The sequence below is a fragment of the Ambystoma mexicanum genome, chromosome 4p, assembly GCF_040938575.1.
Source record: "Ambystoma mexicanum isolate Mex_15411 chromosome 4p, UKY_AmexF1_1, whole genome shotgun sequence".
NCBI lineage: Eukaryota > Metazoa > Chordata > Amphibia > Caudata > Ambystomatidae > Ambystoma > Ambystoma mexicanum.
Window position 1 is genome coordinate 104,403,130 of NC_090927.1, and position 25,289 is coordinate 104,428,418.

Here is a 25,289-nt window from a genome sequence, read left to right on the forward strand (position 1 = left end):
TTATTTTGGATGTTTGAGGTTATGGGGGGGGGATGTAGGATGGAGGCGGATTGAGGTTTGTCATGGTCTTAAGGGTGGACCTATAAACTTTGGGGCGTTGTGTGGCTGGAGCCGGATTGGCAGAGTTTCTGGCGTTGGTGCGTTCACCCAGGTGCTCATTTAATTTCCAAGTCTGCGCAGGGAGGTGGGTGGGTATGACTGGGGTGGTTCTGGAGTGAAACCTGTGATTTCTCTGGGGTAGTAGAGGCTGAAGGAGGGTGTTTGCATGATTATGGTGAGGTGGCGCTGTGGGGGAAGGGGGCTTATCTATTACTGGTGTTTGGGGCAGTGCGTTGATGGCCCTCTGTGGGTCTATATCATGCAGGTGGTTAGCTGGCGTGCCCTTACTATTTTGCCTGACTGGTGAGGGCTGAGAGGCTGGTTCTAGTGAGGGAGGTGGGGGTGATCGGGGTCACCTTCGTGCAAGGGGTTGTGTTGAGGGCACCGATGGTGAATGTGATGGCAGCCGCGAGTATCGCAGGTGTAGGCTGTGTGCTAGAGGGTGTGTCCTGAGCATATTGCGCATGTGGCAGGCGTTTAGACTTAATAGGGAGTTTGCTTTGTGTATGGGATGTCTGAACTACTGAGTCATTGGGAGAATGTGAGGCTCTGGATAAGTTGTCCGGGCTGCGTTGTCTGATGTAGGCTCGGTGGGTGGGACTTGTGCTTTTTTTTCTTTTACTGGAGGTGGCGTGTTGGAAAGGGTTATGCATCACATCGGACTGCATGAGGGTGGGTTAGAATGGAGTCAGTGCCTAAAACGCGGGCGCAGTAGTAAATGCAACAACACCTAGATGGAGGGTGAAAGCATCTAAAATGGGGGCACAGTAGGGAGAGAAACATCAGTCAGTTTAGGAACACTAGTAAAAGCCGAGATTAGATACAGGTATTAAGATAGTGAGATAGAATGGGTCATTAGATGGGTTGGACAGTCTAAACAGAGGACATTAGTTGCTTTCATCCATGTCCCCTTGCCTACCTTGTCAGTTGCTGCAGGCTCACACGGGCCAACACGGTTTTGGCTGCTTTCTCCAGGAGCTGTTTTTTTCCTTGGGCTCAGGGCCGCAGGGGGCTGCAACATGCAAAGGTGGCTGACCTGAGGCGGGTGTCTTAGATATGCCAGCGGGCCAATGTGTACACAGGCAGGGACCAGGGGGTGGGGAGAGCAGGCGAGGAAAGCGGGCTGCAGGCCCAATAAAGCAGTACTTGTGGGGGGCACACATTTGTGTAAAACAATTTTTTCGGGGAATATGCACACAGAGGAGCTGGATGCCTTTCCTCAGCCATGGAGCTAAAGAGTGACGAAGCAGGGTCGTGGAAAGGACTAGGTCCATGTTTCCAGATACAGATGGATTCAGCCAATGGGAGCGCGGGAGGGACCAGAGGGTGGGGAGAGTAGGTGAGGAAAACCGGGCTGCAGGCCCAATGAAGCAGTGCTCGCAGGGGCACAAATTGGTGCAAAGAAATGCTTTTCAGGGGAAATGTGCACACGGGGGAGTCGGATGCTGTACCTCAGCCACAGAGCCAAACCTGCACATGATAAACACACCATGGAATAGAGAGGCGGGAGACTAAGCTCAGTCTGCGCGTCATGAGCAGCTGAGAGCAGTGGGTGATGTAACGATAGGGCAACAAGCCAATCCCACGGGCACTCTGGGGTAGAGGGGAAGTGGATCTGAGCCAGAGAACCGTTCACATAGCTACGAATGCCTTTCGTCTGGTGGATATTGGAATGGGGAAACTGCATAAAGCGGTTTGCTTGAGAAGACTAATCGGACTGTAAGTTTCCATCTCACTGGGAGAGGGCCAGCCTTTGAGTATCTAGTACAAGGTCTGCGAAGGCTGTTATCTGGCAGGTGACGTGTGAATGTCTCCGTTCCCACCAGAAGCATGGTGTCTCATGTCTCTTCCGCAATGGTGCTGACCAAAGGCAGAATAATAGTCCCAGGGAGCCAGCACAAATGTTATTTTGCTAATTTCAAACTGTCCCTGGGAGTGGTGAGAATCGATGTGGCGCCAGATGGGGGAGGCGATGAGTTGGGATACTGTTTATCTTGGCTCCAATCCCGTTCTACTAACATACATTGGCCCGAAGGCTATGACGTAGTCTAACCAATGAGCTTCTTGGGTACCACAACAAAATATGAAGAGTTTGAGCTACAACTGTTTCTAATTCTTTGACTATTGTATTCATTATATAAAACGAATGGTTGCTGTATGCCCAGATGTCAGCATCTCATCACAATGTTCTGTTTGATTTGTGTTCGCCAAGCTGTAATAAACAGTTTCTTGCCCGGTGTGTGCTCCTTTTTTAATCAAAATGTAATTTTCTGAGAAACTATGGAGTAAGATGCAATACCTGGGTGCCCAAAGAATATTATAGGGGCAATAAAAGTGTAGCATGAGTGCACCTCAGTACAGGTGAGGTTGGACAGCAGGGGGGAGTGGTCATAGTGCTGATTATCACCAATAAGGGTGTCAAGCAGGGCTGTGTGTTGGTTCCCCTGCTTTTCAACATTGAATTTTCTGGCTTGGCCTCTAATTTGAAGGGGGTCGACAATTGTGCTCCCGAGCTGGTTTGTGAAAAAAATAGGATGTCTTTCGTACGCAGACGACTTACTTCTCCTTGATCACACCTTTGCTGGAGTCGAGAGAGCTCTGGCAAAATTGTATACATACTCAGATGAGCATGGATTGACTATCAACTTTGGAAAAATAAAGAATGCATTTTTCGGAAAGGAAAACCGGAAGCCTAAATTTGAATGTCGACGGGAATCGCATCTGTTATGTCGCCATCTATGAATAACAAGGGGTGGAATTGATGATTTATATTGCCGTGGTACAATTGTCCAACAAAGGTGATTATTTAGAAATGATTTGTAATGCGAAGACGGGAATTGTTGTTGACCTCTTATCTCCAAGTTTGCAGCAGAAACATCAGTCTTTAGGCTTGCTGGAATCGTGATGCTCTATCGATGGTGCCGCTGTGCTAGGATGTTGTGTGGCGTAGAGGCGCTTGCTATGGAGGATCTGACCTGGCTTAAGGTGGAGAACACATTTTGGAGGAGAATGCTTGGAATGGCACTGTGGGTCCCTATGGAACTGCTACGCTTAATAATCTCTCCCCACAATGGCACTAAGCAGAGATGCCCCTTATGTAGTAAATGTCAAACAAAGCCCAAAGGTCAATTATTGGAATTGTTGGGGAAATCTTGTAGCAGAGATGGGGGCAACATGTATACCAGGCTAGTGAAAACTGCATTTGATTTGATAAATTGGTGCCCCCAACTTGGATAGTTAATAGCATCTCCTGGAGAAAGAGTTTACCGGAAAACTAGAAAGATGGGATTGAGCGGCAAATTAGGAGTATCGCCAACCATGAAATCTTCTAATGCTATAGTAGGGGTAAGCCACAATTTTAAGTTGCCTCAAAGATACCGGAAGTTTGTCCTGCTCCTGCATTTCGCAACTTCATCTTGCGGTTGAGCACAAACGGATGATTGCCAGTGTTGACTGTCATAGGTGCAGAACGAGGCGTCCTGAAATTAGAATGAACATGTCGACTGTGTAATCCACCGACCGTGGATGAGACAGTAAGAGGCATGCTGACAGAATGCAAGGAGAAGGGCGCATTAGATATGTCCATCTTGGGAGGTTTCGTCAATCATTATGACGGTATCGAGGACAGCTTCTGGACGTACTGCTGTATTTGGAAAGGGATTGAGACCACGCTGAAGAGCTAACACACTCAAGGTCAAAGTGTGGCAATGATCCATGATTTCTGACAGCATTTGGTTTGAAAGTCTTCTATTATTGGTGGTACTATGGAGAGAGAGCATCGTAATCGCGTAAAAGGTGGGCACGAGGAATTTGGAGGAGCAATATGTAAAGCGGCTTGATATTATTCTTGATTTCTAGTGTTAATAATTAAGCATGTTTTAATGATTTGTTTTATATATCTTATGAAATGAATTTGTAACATTTTAATATAAACGAATCATATTAATTAATACAAATAATAAAGGGAAAAGCATTACCCTACCCGCACGTAAAAGCCACTTCTGGGGAAAGTGTGTGTGGCCAGGGATCTTGTTGTGGGTCTCTGCTGTTTTTTTTCTTGGAGTCACTAACCTGCCTTTAATGGAGAATTTAATCCACAAATGCAGCATTGGTTCTGGTGGTTTAATTGCAAACTCTGCTAAAGCCACTGACTGTATTGCATTTATTTGTGCAAATTTATATTTTGCGTGCATTTCATACCTGATCTCATGCATACATACTTGAAACTTCATGCTTTCATCTATTTTTTAACCACTTTGTTGCTCCTTGTTTTTTTTTTTTCTTTGGTATATCCTTGTTACTGTCTTAAAGTGCATTCGAAGGGATTGTGTCCTCCGACGTATTCCTCATCTTAGATATCTCCTTCCAGCTCTGCTGGCCTCGGAAAATTTTTTCTCCAGAGGGCGCTGCGCGTCGACGTCCCTCGAGTCGATGACCCTCGACAGCCGCCGTATCGACGCTCGACGTCATCCTGCCTATAAAGGCCGCGCGCAGCGTCCGTTGCTCAGTTCCGTTTTTCCGCGCTACTGGGTGCCTCGGAATACCGTTGCTCAGTTCTTAATAATATTTACTTCAAGTTATTCGAATCGTACTCGATGGCTTCCTCGTCGGAACAGACAACCCCTCGATCCGGCTTCAAAAAATGTCGAGATTGTGGGAAAAAGATGTCGTTGACCGATCCTCACAGAAATTGTCTGTGGTGCTTGGGAGCCGAACACCATTGTTCGGAGTGCGAGGACTGTATGTCCATGACAGCTAAGGCCCTGAAGGAGCATAGGGGGAAGCTGGAGAAAGGTAAGACTTTTAAAGCTTCTTCTTCTTCGACGAAGTCGAGACATTCGTCTCCTTTTCACCATTCACGCTCCAGATCTCGGAGTGGGTCTCATCACTCCTCGAGATCGAAACACTCGAAGAGGAAGCGTCGAAGATCCCCTTCCCCGTCTTCCTCTTCCTCTGTTTCGCCAAAAAGAATCCCTTGCCCCACGAAACTTAGTTCCCGGGCTGAATGGGAGGAATTCAGAAAAAACATGATGAGCGTCTTCGAGAAAGCGGCCTCGACCCCCTCGAAGACTGCCGAGAGCGATGCTCTGGTCGAAAGACCCAAAGGTCAAAAACGCTGCGAGTCGCAGTACCCGGCGAAAGAAACCTCTCGAGCGCGTCTCGAACCCTCGAGTAGGACTATGACCTCCAAACCTTCCTCGAGGGTTCCGTCGACACAGTCGACGAAGGTTCCGTCGACGTCGAGGTCTTCGACGCCGTTGTCGAAGGGACCTTCGACACACAGGTCTGTCGACTCGACGCCGGCCTCGACACCGGCGTCGACGCCGAGAAAAGTCACGATGACCACACATCCAGTGACGATTCCCAGGCCCTCGACGTCGATGGTGTCGATATTGTCGAGTAAAATTCCAATTCTGTCGAGGTCCTCGAGGCCTCCACCTCTGTTTTCGACGCCACGCTCGAAGCCTTCGACGTCGGCGTCGACGACATCGACGTTTTCGAGGCCAATAATGACAAGTTCAGCACCCTCTGCCTTGGAAATGGGATTTACTCCCTTTATTAATTCAGAACAATTGAGAACTATATCCTCAATTTTAGAAGAGGGTGATTTGTCAGAACAAGATGAGTTACAGGGACCTGTAACCCCAGTTAGAGAGGAATTTTCCTCTGAAGAGCGCAGATTAAAGGATCTTCATGATTTTTTACATGAGGCAAGTGGTTTAGACACTTCCCCTGAGGTGGATTTTGCTAAACCAGACCCGGGGGAGCATGCTGAAACCCCCTACAGAGCCTTAATGGCCAGAATTACAGAGTTCATGGGGTGGTCTACACCTTCACAATCTTTCCAGCAAGATGACCTCACGGATATTCTTGACAAAGGCCCACAAGAGGATCCAGTGGTGCCCTTTCATAAAGCTCTTCAGAGAAAGATCATGACAAACTGGGAAACCCCAGATGTAATACCAGCAGTAAATAAAAAACTGTCTGCAAAGTACAGGGTATCTTCCACAGACCCAGAGTTCTTGTCGAAACATCCATCCCCAGAAAGTCTGGTGGTACAAGCAGCATCCTCTACCGACGTCAAGACGGCTTATCCTACTGTCCCACAGGACAGGGACGATAAAAAATATGATGCTATGGCTAAGAAAGTCTTTTCAGCATGTAGCATGGCGTTAAAGTCTGTTAATGCTACTTGCACCCTTGCTAGGTTCAGCCATACACTTTGGGAGTGTGCTTCTACAGCGGCTGACTGCATCCCGGAGGGAGAAGAAAGGGATGCGTTCCTGAATATTATACAGGACGGTAAAGACGCTATGTGCGAATCCCTCCAGACGGGCATTGATTCGGCTGACAGTATCAGCAGAGCAATGGCGGCAAGTACATCAACCAGGCGGTTTGCTTGGTTGAGAAAGTCGGGTTTTGCCCCAGATGTGCAAGCCAGGCTCTTGAACATGCCATTTGATGGCTCTTCTTTGTTCGGGAAAAAGGCGGATGACAGTTTAGAGAAACTGCAAACTTCAAAAGCAGCAGCAAAATCCCTAGGAGCTGCAATCCGTCAGACTCCTTTTCGTCCCACAGGAACCTCTGCGAGGGGCAAGTCCTTTCGCTTCTACTCCGCATTCGGAAGAGGTAGAGGACGACCGGCTCAAAGGGGTCAAAGAAGAACTACCCGAGGTGGACGGGGTAGATATTCTAAAGCCGCAGCAACAGCAGGTGCATCTTTACCATCGGCATCTGCATCAGCCGCCCCAAAACCACTCTGAGGACTTCCCTCACAGGACACCTGTAGGAGGCAGGTTGACTCAACATCTGGCGGAATGGCAGGCTATCACGTCAGATGCTTGGGCATTGGAAACAGTTGCCCAAGGTTACTGCCTACCTTTCCTACGTATACCTCAGAGTCATCCACCGGGGATCAGCTCTCAGAAAGCTCCAGATCCGCTCCTCTTGCAGGAAATTATAGACCTGCTAGAGAAAGGTGCCATAGAACCGGTACCTGTAGCGGAGAGGAACAAGGGCTGGTACTCCCCTTACTTTCTCGTTCCAAAGAAAGACGGAGGACTGAGACCCATCTTGGACTTGCGAGAATTGAACAAATTCCTCAGGAAAGACAAATTCAAGATGGTCACTCTTTCTCAGATCCTCCAGGCCCTTCAGTTTCAGGACTGGTTGGTATCTCTGGACCTTCAGGACGCTTATTTCCATGTGCCTATCCATCTCAAACACAGGAAATACCTGAGGTTCGCAATTGGCAACTCTCACTATCAATTTCGAGTACTGCCATTTGGGCTGACCTCCGCCCCGAGGGTCTTCACCAAGTTAATGTCGGTAGTGGCGGCAAGTCTAAGGAGGGAAGGGATTCACGTCTACCCCTACCTGGACGATTGGCTGATCAGGGCTGTTTCTCCGGAGCAAGCTCAGATCCAGCTAAATCACGTATGCTACTCCCTTCACAAGCTGGGCTTCTCCCTCAATTTAAAGAAGTCTCAAATTATACCATCGCAGAGACTCCAGTTCATAGGAGCGATCCTGGATACTTCCCTGGGAAAAGCCTCGCCACCAGAGGTGAGGGCTCAAGATATTCTACAGATGGTTACCAAGTTCCAACTTGCCCAACGTCTCCCAGCTTTCGACTTTTTGAGGTTGCTAGGCCTCATGGCATCCTGCATTTTCCTTGTGCCAGAGGCTCGCCTGAGAATGAGATCCCTCCAGTGGGCACTGAGGACTCAGTGGTCACAATTCTCAGGGAGAATGACAGATCTTCTTCAGGTTCCCGGCAGGGTGGCTCGAGACCTTCAGTGGTGGGCCTGTCAGAAGAACATTCTGAAAGGAGAACAGTTTTGGCAACCCTGGCCGGAGATAACAGTAGTCACGGATGCCTCACTCACGGGGTGGGGAGCCCACACCAACGACTTGACCATCAGCGGTCGTTGGTCTCCATCGGAGTCCAGACTACACATCAACCTGTTAGAGCTGAGAGCCATCAAACTTGCGTTGAAGGCTTTCCTGCCAGTTGTACAAGGGAAGAACGTCCTGATAATGACGGACAACACGGTGGCCATGCATTACCTCAACAAAAGAGGAGGCGTAGGATCACTACCCCTGTGCAGAGAGGCGATGCAGCTCTGGTTTTGGGCAATCCAAGAAGGAATCTCTCTATCGGCAGTTCACCTAGCCGGAGAGAAGAACTTGACAGCGGACGCTCTGAGCAGGCAGAGTACAGTCTCCCACGAGTGGGAGCTAGCTTAGGAAGTCCTTCAAGAGATCTTCGCCCTTTGGGGAACCCCTCAGGTAGATCTGTTCGCCACCAGCCTAAACAGGAAATGCGACCTGTTCTGCTCAAGGGAATTTCCTCCGAGAGGAGCTCTGGGAGACGCGTTCATAGTGGACTGGGAGTTTCCGCTTCTGTACGCGTTCCTGCCGGTCCCTGTCATTCCTCAAATGATCAGGAGGTTGAGAAGATTCCGGCGAACCATGATCTAATTGCCCCGGATTGGGCCAGGAGAACGTGGTACCCGGACCTTCTAGACTTGTCCATCTGCCCTCCAATTCGACTTCCTCTCAGAGAGAACCTACTCTCACAGAAGGGAGGTCAGGGTCTCCATCCAGACATCAAAACCCTCAACCTTCACGCTTGGCTTCTGAACGGCTGAGGTACAAGGATTGGGACCTCCCTGATGATGTTATGGAGGTGTTGCTTTCGGCAAGGAGGCCAGCAACAAAGTCTTTATACCGCTGCCGTTGGAACAGATTTTGCAGCTGGTGTAGAGAACAGAATATCGACCCATTTTCATGTGGTACACCAATGGTTTTGTCCTTCCTACTATATTTGGCAAATTCAGGCCTTCAAGTTGGCACCATTAAGGGCTATCTCGCAGCGCTATCTATCTTTAAGCGTACTGCGGAGGAACCATCCTATTTCAAATTACCCTTGGTAATACAGTTTCTAAAGGGGTTAACCAATGTTTATCCCCCAAGACCATTCCAAGTTCCCCTATGGGATTTAAACCTAGTATTAACTTTCCTGATGGGGACACCTTTCGAACCTCTCCATTCTTGTTCATTAAGATTCCTTACCCTTAAGACTGTTTTATTAATAGCACTTGCATCTGCTAGAAGGGTGAGCGAATTACAAGCTCTTTCTTGTAAACCCCCTCATACAATCTTTCACAAAGACAAAGTTGTCCTGCAAGTGAAGCCTAATTTCCTCCCAAAAGTAGTCTCTGAATTCCATATCTCTCAGAAGATTATCCTACCATCTTTCTATCCTCCTCCTCACCCGGGGAAAGAGGAAGAGAGGTTACACAGACTAGACCCTAGGAGGGTTTTAAGTTTTTACATTAGTAGACTAGCCAGGATAAGACAGGCAGACCAGCTGTTTGTAGGCTACGCAGGTCACAAGCTGGGGTTACCAATAACTAAGCAGACCATTTCCAGATGGATCATTCTAGCCATTCTGGAATGTTATAAACTGGCAGGGAAAGAGCCCCCTCAAAACCTTAGGGCTCATTCGACCAGAGGTATTGCAGCTTCATCGGCCCTCAAAAGAGGCGTGCCGATTAAAGACATATGTGCGGCCGCTACGTGGTCGTCTGTCCATACCTTTACACGTTTTTACAATCTGGATTCCTCCTCTAGTCAAGAGACTAGGTTTGGAAGGGCTGTACTGCATTCTATTCACCAATAGAAGACAGCGTGAAGTCAGTACTCCCTCCTCCGAATATAGAATACTGCTATGGGAGCCTATCTAAGATGAGGAATACGTCGGAGGACACAATCCCTTCGAAGAACAAGTTACTTCTTACCTTGTAACGTTCTTTCGACGGGATGTTCCTCCGACGTATTCCTCATCGACCCTCCCATCCATCCCCAGTTTTACTTCCCTTGTTGTTGCAGCTTACGCTCCTTCAGGGTGATTAGTCTAGTCCAAACAGTAATACTATGGGCTACAAAACGGAACTGAGCAACGGACGCTGCGCGCGGCCTTTATAGGCAGGATGACGTCGAGCGTCGATACGGCGGCTGTCGAGGGTCATCGACTCGAGGGACGTCGACGCGCAGCGCCCTCTGGAGAAAAAATTTTCCGAGGCCAGCAGAGCTGGAAGGATATATCTAAGATGAGGAATACGTCGGAGGAACATCCCGTCGAAAGAACGTTACAAGGTAAGAAGTAACTTGTTCTTCTGTTGTATTGGTATGTTGTGTTCATGCCACATTTCCCTTGTGCGATCGCTAAACCTCAATCTGAGATACTGTTGGGTTCTAGTGTGGAGCGGTTTGCAATATTTTCTCTCTGGTCTCCCCCCACCCCCCTCCCCCTGCCTTGATATGATAATGATATGCTAGTTTATCTATATAGCGCCTATACACAATGTGTTTAAAAACGCTTCAAGGCAAGGGAGGGAACAAGGGGAAATACAATGACATTCTTACAGGCCATGAACGGTAAGGATGTGAAATTAACTATCGGATGACATTTCAGATGGTGCAAGAGCTAAGATCTAGTTAAGTAAGGGGGACAGTGGGAAGGAAATGGAAACAGACAGGCGACTACCGTACTAGGCCTGACGACCTTTCTGGTAGAGCCTGAGAAAAACCAATGGTAAGGGAGAGGGGTGCAGAAAGGGAGGGGAGGAGTACTAGGCCTGATGACATTTCAGATAGTGCTGGGGGGGGGAGGAGAGACAACTAAGGGAAGGGGGAAGGAGAGAGACGAGGTTGCCATTATACTAGGTCCAGCGACAATTCTGATAAAGTGCCTAGAAGAGAGGGGAGGAAATAGGAAAAGGGAGTAAGGGGGAGGAGGAGAGAACAGAAATTAAGCAGTCAGAGTGGAGAAGCAAGAGGAGAGCGAATACAAATACAGAACCCGGTAGTAACACATAATATTGCAAGCCAGGATACAAGATGAAGATGGGAACATCATGATTCGGGGCCACCATGAGTATAAGATGCAAAGGAAGTCCAGCCGGAGAGTTGAAAAAGGGTGACGCACCGTGAATCAATGAAGTCCATAAAAGTCAAATCCTGCATTGGCCACAAGACAGTGATGGTGAAACCAGAATGTATCAGGACAGACTCATGCAGAAATAGGCTGGGGGGGATGCGGGGGGGGGGCAGGGTAGCAGAATCCAGAATCAAGCAAAACGGGCAACACCTGTGTGCAAGAAGGAGGGGGGGGGTAAGGGAAGGGAACTGCCTGTTGGGGAGAAGGAGGATAACATAGCCTAGGGGAACGTTAGATTATCTATGCAACGTAACGATGATTTGTTTTGGTTCGCACCCAAGAAAGATCTGTAATATAAGTCATGGCTGAATTAACTTTAAATGTAAACTTATGTCTTTTTTGGCGGTTAACCCCAGTGATTTCAAGAGAAAATGAATGTCTGAATTTTCAAGTGCTGTACATTCTGCCAGGTAAATGGAGTTTAACATAGAACTTCACAGCTCCGTGTCTATACAAGCAATCTTGAGAAAATTGGTGCCAAATGTTGAATGTTAAAACGCATTCCATAGTAACCTAATGTAAAGAGCCGGAACAATTTCACGCCATCTTTGAAAGGCTTATCTCCCCTTCAGAAATGTGTATGAGTATCTGGCCTAAAACATTGAAAACTGGGTGGGTTTTCAAGACCGTTCTAAAGAGATGAATAACCAAAATATGTTGTAATGGGTATATTGAAGAACTGTTTCCCCATAGAGGGGACTGATTACCATTGGTACCTTTTTGTAAAATGTCATACTCCTGGGTATCTGGTCTGCACTGGTCCCCAAAATATGTGGGAAACCAATTGGTGCCGTACTTTGCTCCCTTTCAGTGCAAGATGGTCCCAGAGCTTCCCGTGTTCCCATCGCAACATACTAGCACCAATGTCTTAGTCCTGCCCCTGTGTCATTTCTACAAGATAGTAGATACTAAACATCTGCACATACTGTCCATGCTATAGATTTCTGCTGGCTGGAGGTATCTAGCCACAATATCAAAAAAGTATTTGCCCTATTTCTTCATTGACAAATAGTAAGTGTCAACAAAGCCACATTTCACATACATGGACATTGGAAAATACATACATTTCTGAAGAAGTTGGATACATGTATGTCAATATGACAGTGCCTTGGGAATGTTAATTTCAGTTTTAACAAGCAATTAAAATCCTCCCCAGTTCACAATGTCCCTAATGCCACAGCGCATCGGAGCGTTTTCCCAATTCACACAATAGGATCTCTGTATTACCTGTTTCCATATACAAAGTATGGCTCTTGTGAGTCGTAGAGATTGCTCGAGTGACATTACCAGTTTCCCTGCGCTCAGTCGTGGGTATAGCTGGTTTCACTAGACCAGGGAAGAGAGGACTGGTTTTCACATGCCGTTTCCCCGATACAGCTAGTTCTCACATGGTCCGAACGTTACCTGGTGCTCCATAATATTTGTACCCAGTTGCCACTTTTATGTCCAGGCCTCACATACGCAATAACCGGCATGGCCAGATAAGCTTACTGAGTTACATGTATGATCAGTTGGATCATGGCAAATTACTGATGACTGGTTTTGATCACCCCCACCCCCCAGTTTATTGCTACTTCTAGTTGCATTCATGACAAGTTGCATAGACTTCTAGTTGTTATGCATCCAAAGAGCGCTTGGGAACAGGATATATTTACTGGACATCTCCCATACACCTTGCACATCTGGAGATATGACATCTGGTGAGCAACAGTATGTATGTACGCCTAACGAAGAAACCTAAATTCCAGACACATATAGTGTTTTAGCCTGAGGAGACATGATCTCCCCACTCCAGTCATTAAATTTACTGGCCACCATGAAAGCTAAATTATTTTTGTGAGTTCTTTAAAGTTTAATTAACCTTCTCGCATCATTTTGAATGCAATGATTCTTAATAAATGTCTAAGGCTTTAAAACATTTTTTTAAAAATATTTTTTATTTTTATAACCAACACACCAAACATTACAATTTAGAGGACATTTACATACAAGTCTGTTGCGATATAGTCATACATCAATTATTACGGTCCTCCCCCTCCCTCCCCTTTACCTCGAGCCCCTATTGCCATGCCGCCCGCCAAAGTATCTCATTATGCTCTCACATCTCCTGCGCAGAGTCCCCGTCGGTACCCGCCTTGGGGGTGCCTGCTAATGTGGACACCAGTTGCCTCCATTCAATCAAGGGTCCCACTTCTTCCTCCCCACCCCTACTGATTGCTTCATACCAGACTGTCGTTTCTGCGTCCGCCCATTTTAGGAGGTCCGCCCACCACGCCTCTATCCTGGGGCGCTGGGCGACCTTCCAGCACATTGCGATTCTTCGTTTGGCCATAATGTAAGCTAGGTCCTTCAATTTACTGACATGCTTCAGGTTACGCGGTCTGGCGAACACCCCCAGCAAACATGCCCATACTGATTCCACCTCAAATGTGATCCCTTTCTCCGCCAGGCGCAACTTGATCTCTGTCCAGAATCTTCCCACCTCCGGGCAAGCCCAGAACATATGTATTGGCCCCGCTTCCGCCTCTCCACACCGTGGGCACTTTTGCCCCGCAGGGTTCCCAAACTGGGCAATCCTACAGGGGGTCATATATGCTCTATGGGTGACATAGAGCTGTATCTGCTGAAGCCTTGCGTTGCGAGACACCTTCTTGTGGTACCTCTGAACTCTATCCCATTGTCCATCTAGTAGGGGTTCTCCCACCTCCTCCTCCCAATCCCCTCTCAATTGCAGCACCTCCTTACCCACCCTGGACATCAGTAATTCGTATATGCGGGACACATGCTCACCCTCCGAGATATCATACATTGTCTCGATGGCCATATCTGGTTGCTCGGATAGCTCTTCCGCAGACCATTGTCCAACACCAGTTTAATAACTCTAGTATGGGTAATGTGTTGGCCTACATGCACCCCGGTGTCTTCCATCAGCCTACTGAAATCTAGTGCCTCGCCCTCTTGCCATACATCCCCAAGGGTCACAAGTCCTGTCGATTCCCACTATTTACGGACCGCTATTGTCAATTGCGGGTCCTCTCTGCATACTGCTACCAGCGGGGAGCATGGGGTTGGGATTCCCACCATCTGCCACGTTTTGTTCCAGATTTCCCAGCCCAGTGTTAGCTTTGCCCTTCCCTACACCTTAGCTTTGGGCAACCACACCACCTCCCTCAAATAATAAGGGGCAGAGTCCTTATACAAAAGCCTGGTCTCGGCGGACTCTTCCTCGGACAGCCACCTGGTCACATACTGGAGCTGTCCTGCCAGATAATATAGCTCGAAATTCGGTAAGTTTATGCCCCCTCTTTCGCTCGGTTTTTGAAACTTCCATAAAGCCACCCTGTTTCTGGTATTGTGCCAGATGAAGCCCCTACATAAACTGGAGTTTCCCGAAAAACCGTCTGGGGAGCATACATGGAATATTCACAAAGAAGTGCAGCAGTCTCAGCAAGACCACCATCTTAAGCAGTGCCGCCCTACCCATCATGGCTAGGGGGAGCCTAGACCAGAACCCCATACTGTTCTTAATGCCTGCTACTGCCCGCTCCATGTTGTTTGTCCTCAACCGAGTGGTATATATCGATGCCTAAATACCTAAAGGTCCTGGTCTGCCAGGGTATCGGCAGGACCGGCAAGTTTTCCACTGGGACCCTTCTATATCTTCCCAAGGGGAACAAGCTCGATTTCCTGGGGTTCACCGCTATGCCCGAGAGGGTGGCATAATGTTCCATCACCTCCAGGACAAATTGCAAGTTTTCCTCTGGGAAGCGCAGATATAACAGGATGTCATCCGCATACAGCGAAGTAAGGTGCGTCCCTCCCTTTGTGGGGATGCCAATTTCCCCATACTGTTGTCTGAGGCAGATTGCCAGCGGTTCCAGAGCAATGTTGTACAACATGGGTGACCAGGGGCAACCCTGTCTCGTGCCCCTGCTAAGCTGCCATTTGTTCGAGATCATGGCGCCAGTTTTAACCCTGGCGATTGGGGAGCTATAAATCATTTTAACCCACCTCAGGTGCCCTGGCCCCATGCCATACTCCCTTAGCACCGCCAGCAGCCACGGCCACTTCACCGAATCAAGCGCCTTAATTGCGTCCAACGAGACTATCGCCATTTCGCCCCGGGTCTTTCTCGATTATGTGGGGGAGTCTCCTATGGTTGTCCGTTATATTCCTTCCTGGTACGTACCCTGTTTGATCGGTATGGACCAGTTTCCCTATGACGCGTTTAAGCCTGTTTGCTAACACGGCAGTAAGGATCTTACTATCTTGGTTAAGCATGGACCAAGGGTCGGTAAGATCCGCAGTCTGAGCTTGGTTTGCCTGGTTTCAAGAGTGGGATTATTACCGCCTCCCTAAGGGACATTGGCAACTTCCCTTGTTCATAGGCCTCGTTTAACATAGCGAGCAGCGGGGAGAGAACCTCCTGCTTGTATGTTTTATAAAATTCACTCGGGAGCCCATCTGACTCTGAGGCCTTACATGTGGGTAGGCGTTGTACTACTATCTCTAGTTCTTCAAGAGTGATTGGGGCGTCTAGGTCCTCCCGCTCCTGGTCACTAAGCTTGGGCAGTCCTATATCCTCCAGGGGTCCTGAGTCTCTAGCCCCGTCTCCTCCCCCATGTCCTCATATAAGCACCTGTAGTATCTGAGAAATCCCTCATTGACTCCTTCTTGGGTATCCCAGGTCTGGCCATATTCGTCCTTTATCTCCCTGATCACTGAGCGCGGAGTTTCGTTCTTGTATAGCCACGCTAGCAACCTGCTCGGTGCACTCCTCCTGCATGTTGCCTCTCGATATACTTTTTATAATTTAACTTGCAGAGCCTGTCCCAATGCCCGCTGCTAGCCTGCTGGAGTAGGGCCTCCCTCGCCGCATCTTCTTGTGAGGTACCCCCATCTGTATTCTCTTCAAGCTCCTTCTCTGTTTCCTGTAGCTCCCGCTCTATGCCCCCTTGGAGCCCTCTAGACTTAGATATGGACACGCCCCGCACTATCACTTTGAACGCCTCCCATAGGGTGCCCTCCGACTGCACACTGCCAGTGTTAATATCAAAATATTCAGTTATGGCCTCCCTTAGGTCCTCTCGAAATCCCGAATCCTGCAAGGCCTCAGCTCTGAGTTTCCACTTTGGGATTCTCGCCTTGGGGGGCCGATGCCTACACTCCACCACCACGGGAAGTGGTCCAAAAGCACTCTGGCCGGTTATTCTGAACCTGTCATTTCCCCGGCTATTCCTGAGAACACAAACATGTAGTCCAGTCTAGTGTATAAGTTATGGGGGGCCGAGTAGTGCGAGTACTGCCTGTCCCCCTGGTGCAGCAGCCTCCAAATGTCATCTAGATCAAAAGCCCGCAGTAGGGCCGTTAGTGCCTTCGCCGCAGGGGTGGGGGTCTCAAGTTTTTATGCAACCTGTCTATCTTGGGCTCTATTGTACAGTTGAAGTCGCCTGCCCAGATGGTGGCGCTGCCCATTAAGGGGCTGATTTTATCATATGGGGCCCCTATAATAGGCCGCTGTGTCCTGATTGGGAGCATATGTGTTCAAGATGTTGACCTAACAAACCCCTGCACCACTAGCATTCTCCCATCCGAGTCTGGCTTGGATTGAAGCAGCTGGAATGGCACATGAGGTGCTATCCACGTGACCACCCCTTGCATATACCAAGTATGTAGCTCCTGTGGTGGTTCCACTCCACTTTCTCTTGACCACCTCTAATTTATCCCTGGTGAGATGGGTCTCCTGTAGTAATGCTATATCGACTTTCAGCCTTCTCCGATGCATCATTACTTTATTCCTTTTCAGGTAGCTGTTGAGACCTCTTACATTCCAGGTTACAATCCGGAGACTATCCATAGCCGTGTGAAAAAAGTACCACATCCCCCCCCCCCCCCCCCCCCCCCTTCCCCGGGTCACCGTTCCAGTCCCGGCCGGCATGAAATTGGGCTTGTTCCCCACCCTCCCCCAACTTGGGCTCTCCAACTAGACCGCACCCCTCCCCCACTCAACTATTCCCCACTGCACACTTCCCCTTCCCTCCTGCCCCCAATCCCCCCCAAACTAATGCCCAGTTCCATCCCTGGATCTCAGGCTCCCCCGCGTTTGGTCCCACCTCGAAATGCTGAGGTCAGGAACCCGGCAGGGTGTCACCAATATTAGGTGACCTAACTAATATACTAACTATTGGGGTTAAGAGTGCTTCCCACTCGTCTCCTGATGATTATCGTGGTGCATTGTGCATCCTCCATATCACAATAAAATACTTCACCCCTGAGATTCAACGCATCACTACTCTATATTATAATCAGCACCTCGGTCCCGTGATCGGGCCTCACTTGTTCGTGTCGTCCTTCTTGCGGCTGCCCGCACCCTCCGGGCAATTCTGGCCATCCAACCATTCCATCGTATCCTCCGGACTCTCGAAAAACAAAGCTTTGGCTTTATGGAATACTTTCAGTATAGCTGGGTACATCAACATGTATCGCAACCCCGCCGCTCGCAATCTCCTTTTCACCGTCCCATAGTTCAGTCTCCTCCTCTGCACTTGAAGTGTATAGTCAGGATATGCCGAGATAGTCGCGGAAGCCCTTTGTATGGTGCCCCCCTTCCTGAAATATTCCAATATCTTCTTCCTGTCCCGATAGTTCAAAATCTTGGCGATGATCGGCCTCAGAGGGGGGGGTACCCGGAGGGGGCTTCCTCGTGAGCACTCTGTGCAATCTCCACCGCGAAGCCTTGCGTGAAGATCTCGGCTCCTATCTCCTGAAGTAATATGTTCTCAACATAGTTCATCGGGTTAGGGCCTTCCTCCCCCCCCCCCTCTGGAAGGCCCACTATGCGCACATTGTTCCTTCAAGCACGCCCTTCGGCCTCCTCTGCTCTATTCACCAGGTTGCTCACCTGCTGCCTCTGGATATCTAGGTCCGGGCAGTCGTGTTTTTGGTCACTTGGTCACTTCTTTCTCCAGCTCATCTGTACGTTCCGCACGTCCAATCTGAGCAAGTTGACCTCTTGTACTGTGCCGATTTTGAGCTCCAGCACTGCCTTAAGCTAGGCAGTGGCTGCCTCTAGCTTGCTTTCCCACGTTGCCTTCAGGTCTGCGATTGCTTCCAGGATCTGCCGGTCGACGCATGTAGGAGTGATGTCCGCTGCTGGGGTCTTGTCTTTAGGTCTCGCCCCCTCCGCCTGTTGCAGGGTCTTGGTGAAATCTTCCATTGTAGGCTGCTTCACCTTGGATTTGGGCATGTTGGATGCCGTCCTGCCTTCTGGCATTCCCATAGTTACAGGCGAGGCCTACTGGCCCCTAGTCGCGGTGCCGTAGATCAAAAAGGCCCGCAATCTCGCTGGCCAGCCAGCAGTATATTGGGAGCCCGCTGTTGGCCCCTGCTTCCCTCCAGTCTCAGGTGGGTGCCACCGCCTTGTGCACCACCGCTCTCGGCTCCCCTCGGGAGTATCCTATGTCGACTGCTTCAGGTCCACCGAGCGCTTGTGCGCTGCCAGTTCTGTGGCGTGCATGTGCACTCCAGTTTCCGATGGCCGCCTGTATCATCAGCTGAGGCGTCCACTCCTCCAGGTTCCACAGCAGCACAGCTTGGGCTCTTGACAATTATCCTCTAGGCCACCATCCCGGCCGACCAGGGACGCTTTCCCTCAGGATGCCCAGCGAACCCTTCTCAGTCCTTCTGTTCTGTTCGGAGAGCCCGCACGGCCGCCATCTTTGACTCCAGCCGCTGTCCTCCACTGCCAGCACAATTTCCGCGGTAGCCGCACTAATACTCGATGACATTTGAGCAGAGTGCTATCATTCGAAGCAGCTAGCGTTCCCACCGACTCTGGTCTGTCTTTAGTGGCAAATGTTCAGGATTACGGTGTTAATGCACCCAAGGGTCATTGGGGATCAGCAGGAGACGGTCTGAAGCACGTCTTACGCCATGACCGCCAAAACATGCCCCCCCTTTAAAACATTATGCAGCTAGAAATACCTCGGGCGGGCCAGCCATTGTTGTTGTACAGCCACCACATGTTCGGTAACAGCTGTGGCCAGTTCTCATGAAGTATGACCAGTTTTCAGATGGCCAGTTAGTGGATGCCCAGTTGGCGATATTGCCATTTTATCGCATGCTTGGTTACATTTATGGCCAGCTCCAGCATTCACAGTAGCTGGTTTGGTTTAGTTGCACATGTCCTGTAGTAGTTATGGCCTTTGTCCACGTCCAAGCAACATGCATGTCTACCACTCACATGCACGTTAACCGATGCAAAGTATTCTCAAACACAGTAACAGCCGATACCCACATGGCCAGTGACCGGCATGGACATTCTGCATTATGCCTGGTTACTGGTATGGCAAGTCTTTACTGTCTGACCAGTCCCCAAAAGCAAATATTCACTATTGGATGCCTAATAACACACATGCCCAGTAGCATGTATTGTCCGGTTTCAAATTCCAGTTCTTTTTATTTATTCACGCTTTTAGCGTTCAATAGCAAACCTTTAGCTATGAAAAATAAAAAACAATTTGTATTGCATTTCTTAAAAACAATACACAATACCCATTTCCATCGATTATATATATTAATTTCATAAAATACATTTGAACAATCTAAAAAGCAGCAATTATCATTGTTACCTAATACAATCGTATGCTCTTAAATTAGAATTTGTTGTAAAATTCTCGCCACTGCTACTGAGCGACTGCTATAGTGCCTACTAAATATCGTACACCATATATCGGGCGTACATGTTGTATGATTTATGAATCTATTTAGTACCAGGGCTCTCCTCTCTGCCAGAAACGTGGTCCACTAGAATCTGTTTAGTTGTTTCCACTTCAGTAGGATTCTTACTGAATCGGCAATATCTATGCTTTACAGCTCGAGCACCTATCCCTTCTATTGTTGGTAACACATTTAGACACATCGTCGGAGAACCATCTTGAAGTAATTGGTCTGGGAATTTCAATAGATATGTTGGCAGATGATTAAACAACTTACTGTTTTCTAAAATTCTCAAAAGCCTTGTACAATTTACATTGTTCCATCGTGTTTATACAGTTGTGCCTCCACAACCTCTTTTTCAGCTCTTGTGGATTCACAGTCCGAATATCGACTTAAGAATCAAGACCTCTCAAACTGAAAACTGTAATCTTTTCAGGTTGTTAGTATTCGCTCTTTATCAGCGTTTAAAGCTTTTTCTAAAATTGACAGAAGTCATCAGCCATCGGACATTTTAGCAGAAAAGCCAATCTCTTCCATTGCACCCTGGCCTTTAAAGATAGTAACCCTATTTAGTAGTGAATCAATTGTATTGGGGTACTTCTAGGGAGGACCAGCGCTTTTCTCCAGGAGAGTGCTTCAAGCAAGTTCCAGTTCATAATCGTGCTCGACTTGTACGTTTCAGACCCATATTATTGGTGCTACTTTTGTCTTATAAAATCGTGGGGGCAGCTCTAGCAGAGCACATCCCTACTTTTAGATCCGAGACATAATTGAACAAAGCAGGGGCAAGTATACACCCCTGCTTCAGACCTCTGTATGTCGGGATTTTCTGTGACAGTTTTCCTTGTTGGTATAAGTGCTTGCGTGGGGATCTATAATCGTTTGTAACAGACCCCAAGGGCATCCCCATTTTTTTCAATCTGGACTGGACCTATCTATAATGTCAAATGCGACAGCAAAATCGATGAATGCTAGGTAGATGGGGAGTCGGGCTCGGACTGGGCTGTAGGGCAATAGGCCCATGGCCGAACCAAAAATACAAATTGATGGTGTGGGCCACTTTTGTGGCCAATGTGGGCCAGTTTGATGAATTACTTCACTATGCAGCAAGTAGTTTTGACCAGTGTTGCTGAATAAATCTTTAAAATGCACAATTTGCATCAAATTTGATCAGAAACCTCCCCATGTGGACTATTCAAACAGTGTCACAAAATGAATAGCCATTTGCAACCGAGGGCCACTTTTTCATTGGTGCCCGAGACAATTTTATGGCCCTGTCCGACCCTGATGGGAGTACCCTTCGTCAATGCCCTCTTTTAAAAAAATAATTGAGCCGAGACCCGTTCAGGGCCGTTCCTACACCTTTCATGAACCCTGACTGGTTCCTGTCAAATTGGGCAGATGTTTGTGCCAATTTGTTTTAGATTTTCTTGTATCCACGAAGCAAACAACTTTCCCGGTGCGTCTAACAACGCAATTGGCTGGTAACTTGAAGGTACTAAATGTAGCCTTTTTTTAAAAAATTGGTACAACTACTGCGCTCCTCCATGATGCTGGTATTGTTCTAGCCTTTATGATGATTCTGACTATTATGGCCAATGTATTAGCCCAGATCTCCGGTTATTTTTTTAGAATGGAGTTTGAGAGCCCATCCATTCCCGGGGCTCTCGATCCACTACTCTTAGAAATTAGTAACTGGATGTTATCTTCATGAAATGCCGTGGCCATATTGCCTCTTCAGCTATCCCCTGTGAATGGCCAGTCATTAGTTTGTACATATTGGTGAAATTAGTAACTCACACGTCCTCTGCTATATGATTTATTTGTAGTGCTAGCTGCGGTATTTCAGTCTTTACGTAGCATCCAGAATTTAGCCAAATTCTTAGAGGCTAAAGTCCTTAACCTACTCTCCGATTCTTTCTGAAAGAGGAAGGCTCTCCGGCCTCTAACCACCCAATCTCAATCTAAGCCTTTGCTTTTTCCCTTCCTTAAATTGGATTACAGAGGTCTTGTTTTTTCAAATTTTGCAAAGTGGCTCTTAAATCGTTTTTTCTTTTGTACAATGGGGTCACGCAGATGCTTATGATTATTGGTTTATCTCGATATCCCCCCCCCGTACCTAAGAGTCTAGTACAGCTCTGTGTATCACCGACTCAGATTCCCTGATAGTTTACTTTTGTGTCCACTCTGACTGCTTCTGATTTAACTTTGTTAGGAACTCAGTCCAAACAATTCTGAGTCTGCCCTCAGTAACTTCTAGCTTCTGATTATTTACCTATACAGGAAAATTCCAAGTTACATGCAAGATGTTTTGTTCACTGTCTGCGCTAGTCAGCCCTTCTAGTATCATTATAATTTGTGAAAATTGAGCCTGATACGAACACATCTATAATTGATTTTTGTTAGCCTGGGCCATGTGGGTCACGAAGGAATATTCTCTTCAATTGCTCCGTTGAGTATGCGTAGTCCCCTAGAGTCAATTAAATCGTCAACATCGCTTTCGTCTGCAACCCTGACTAGATAACTGCCAGATATGGAGTGTCTGTGGTCAAAGGTGATTAGAGCTTCACACATTATAATGCCTCATCAATTAAATCTGCTACCCCATCTAAGAAAGTGGCGGCCATCATTCCTGCAGGGCTCAAATACAAATTTAAAAAGGAGAATGGACTCAGACCTGGTAAAATTACGCTATCCCAGTTTATTTTAACTGCTTGAGTGAAAGGATTTGGTGATTTCCTTTCTGAGATTGTGAAACCTATACCTGATCTAGTTACTATTAATAAGCCCGCCATAAGTCTACCTTTTTGACCTTTGATTGCCGAGTTTAATAGAATGGAGAAGACGTCCATAACTGTGCATTTCAAAAGCCAGGCCTCCTGCAAAACTATGAAATCGCAAACAATAAGGGGATCATCCCCTGGCCTAAGTAAGTGAGCAAAGCCCCTTCTATTCCAGGATCCCAGCTGGATGACTGCCGCATCCTTATCATTGAAGGCAGTTTTTTCACAATATATTTTTTTGCCAATGCTGCTGCTAGCTCAGACCAATTTTGTTCTAAGTTGGTAACGGTGCATATAGTTTTTTTTTCTTGCACTTTTCTGCCTGTGGAATGTCTAGCTGAGAAAATAATTTGTAGTGGTGGAAAGGCAGTAGAATTGGCAGTAACACCCATTCGCTTTTCAAATAAGAGTCTTTATGTACTTCTTCATATGAATCAAACCCCATTAGATGCAACAAAGAGTTTTCTAAAATGATGTTCCTGATCAAGGTTTAAGGTATATGTACAAAACCTTTAGACAAGTGCTCCTCACTGGAGAATTCTACTTGGGCATGTCTCTCGATTGGATCAATTGTAATGCAGTGATAGTCCAGTAATTTCATAACATTAGATCTGCTCATTATCGATGCATTCTTAGATAACGGCAAGCGTTCAAGAATTAAGCAGGTCTCTTGAGGTTGTTCAGTTAGTCTCTCCTTAAGATTATTGTATAATGCTTCATTTTCATTTGTTCGATTTTAAATGGTGTCTACATTGTTCTAAAGTGTAGAAGGGACTGAGCCGCTTTTTCTAATTCTCTTCATGCCATCAGAGTACTAGCCTCGTTTTTTGATCTCTGTACGGTGACGATTGCTCAATGGCTGGCATGCTTGAATCTGTTTCGTTCGCATATCTTCGTAGAGTTTTCTGCTTCACCTGATCGTCATAGGAGTATGTTGATTCAATATTTCCGGTTCTAATGAGCCTTCCCTCTATGAAATTGAGCTACATTAGTATTTTGTATCACTGACCCCTTCAATCGCTTCTCTGGGCTTATTTTTTTGCAGCGTTTCTCATCTTTTCCACAATTTTGCCTAAGGCTGTGCTCTGGGGTGGATAAGGCACATATAGAAATTTCCTTGCACCTTTGTTCAGTGCTTTAATTGGCACCTTTTTTAAAATTTTTCATTTTTTTTTTTTAGTTTTAATGGAGCAGATAGTTTCTTTGTTTTGATTTGGTCTTTTTCGGATTTTCGAAGATATAGTTGCTACTCGTTATTTCTCTCATCACTTCGTTTTACGCCACAGTTACTTTGTGATTTGGGTTGAGTTGTATCTCTTCCACACGAGAAGTGTCACCCAGCTCAACATAAAGGGAGGAAAGCTCGGGGGCAACATGCTCGCCTTGGAAGCAAGACGACACGGAGCACCACAGGTTCGATCCCCGGGTCTGCGTTTATAAACCTCTGGGTATTTGGCGTGTTATAAATAACCTATCATAAAGCTATCATGTGCCACCTCGTCGTCCTCCCTCTGAAAGAGTAGCGAAGAATAAGAGTGTAGCAGGAATCTTGTTTGTGGGCCCCCCCCCCCCGAAATTGCTGTCTCGAGTCGTGCACCCACATTGGTGCTGATATTTTTTCTGTTCGATTATGTGCAGTTTCTTGTTCCACCAGAGAGCACCTGACTCAAAGCATTATGCAAGTTTACTCCAGTAATATAGCCCTCAATGTAAATTATTTTTGTGTTTAATGTTAGCAGGGCTACTTGGTCGCTTATCTTTCCATTTAGCGAGTCATAAAGTTTAATCCTGATAGACATCGCTAACTGAAGCGGGGGGGGGTGATTCCAAATAGTTTCTTGTTTGAGTGAGTAGACCGATTAACCTCTATTCTGACGTGGATTGTTCTGTTGATGAAGAGAATTCATGAATGTCGTCATCAGTATCCGGGTAGAGAATAAGGGAAGCTGAGGGAGACACTTGATCCTTTGTTATTGCTTGAGATCTATTACATGAGTCGTGTGCCTGTTCTCTGTTCACATCAGTAGGCACGTTCCTTTCTATGATCTTCGAATATTATGATTCCTCTACCCTTCTTGTAAAGACTTTTCTGTTCTCACCCTTCGGTCTTGTTTTTCGCTGCTCCTTTCTTATTTTACGTAATTCAACTTCCAATCGAGGCCGATTATTTGTCTCTCATCTGACTTTTTTTTCTCTGAGTCTGAGCTGCTGCCATGAGTGTATCATCAACGATAAACTTTGTTTTCTTAAATTGAATTCTCTTTCTTTCCTTTCAAAAATTCGGTGTCTCGGGTTTATTTAACAATTATGGATACAACGGCAATGAATAAAGAATTATAATAGACCAGTTGTGAATCAATACAATTTTAGAAGTAGTTCAGATAGGGATAGCCTGTCCTTCACCTAGATGGGCAGCTCATCGCCTCCGAATAGGGATCGTATACCCTCAGACGGGGAAAGTTAGTCTATGCAGGGACAACTGACCAGTTGTTAGGCTGACTAAAGTTATAGTTCCCCGCTCAACAGTGTTTTCATGATACGATTAGGGCGCTAGAAAGGTTAACGTGCCCTACAGGCCATGAAGTTGCTCCAGGGTGACTGGAATACATGTGTCAGAGTGTCCACTCTACCTCTGACCCAAACAGCCAGCTTGAGTTCCTTAGTAAGTCCTTTTGCAGAGT

The 25,289-nt window shown here is 47.2% G+C and overlaps 1 protein-coding gene across 3 annotated transcripts in view; it reads left to right on the forward strand.

Moving 5' to 3' along the window:
• The window catches only part of KRTCAP3 (keratinocyte associated protein 3), a 187,091-nt gene that overhangs the window by 46,981 nt on the left and 114,821 nt on the right, over nucleotides 1-25,289 (forward strand). The gene's annotated exons all lie outside the window — the stretch shown is intronic.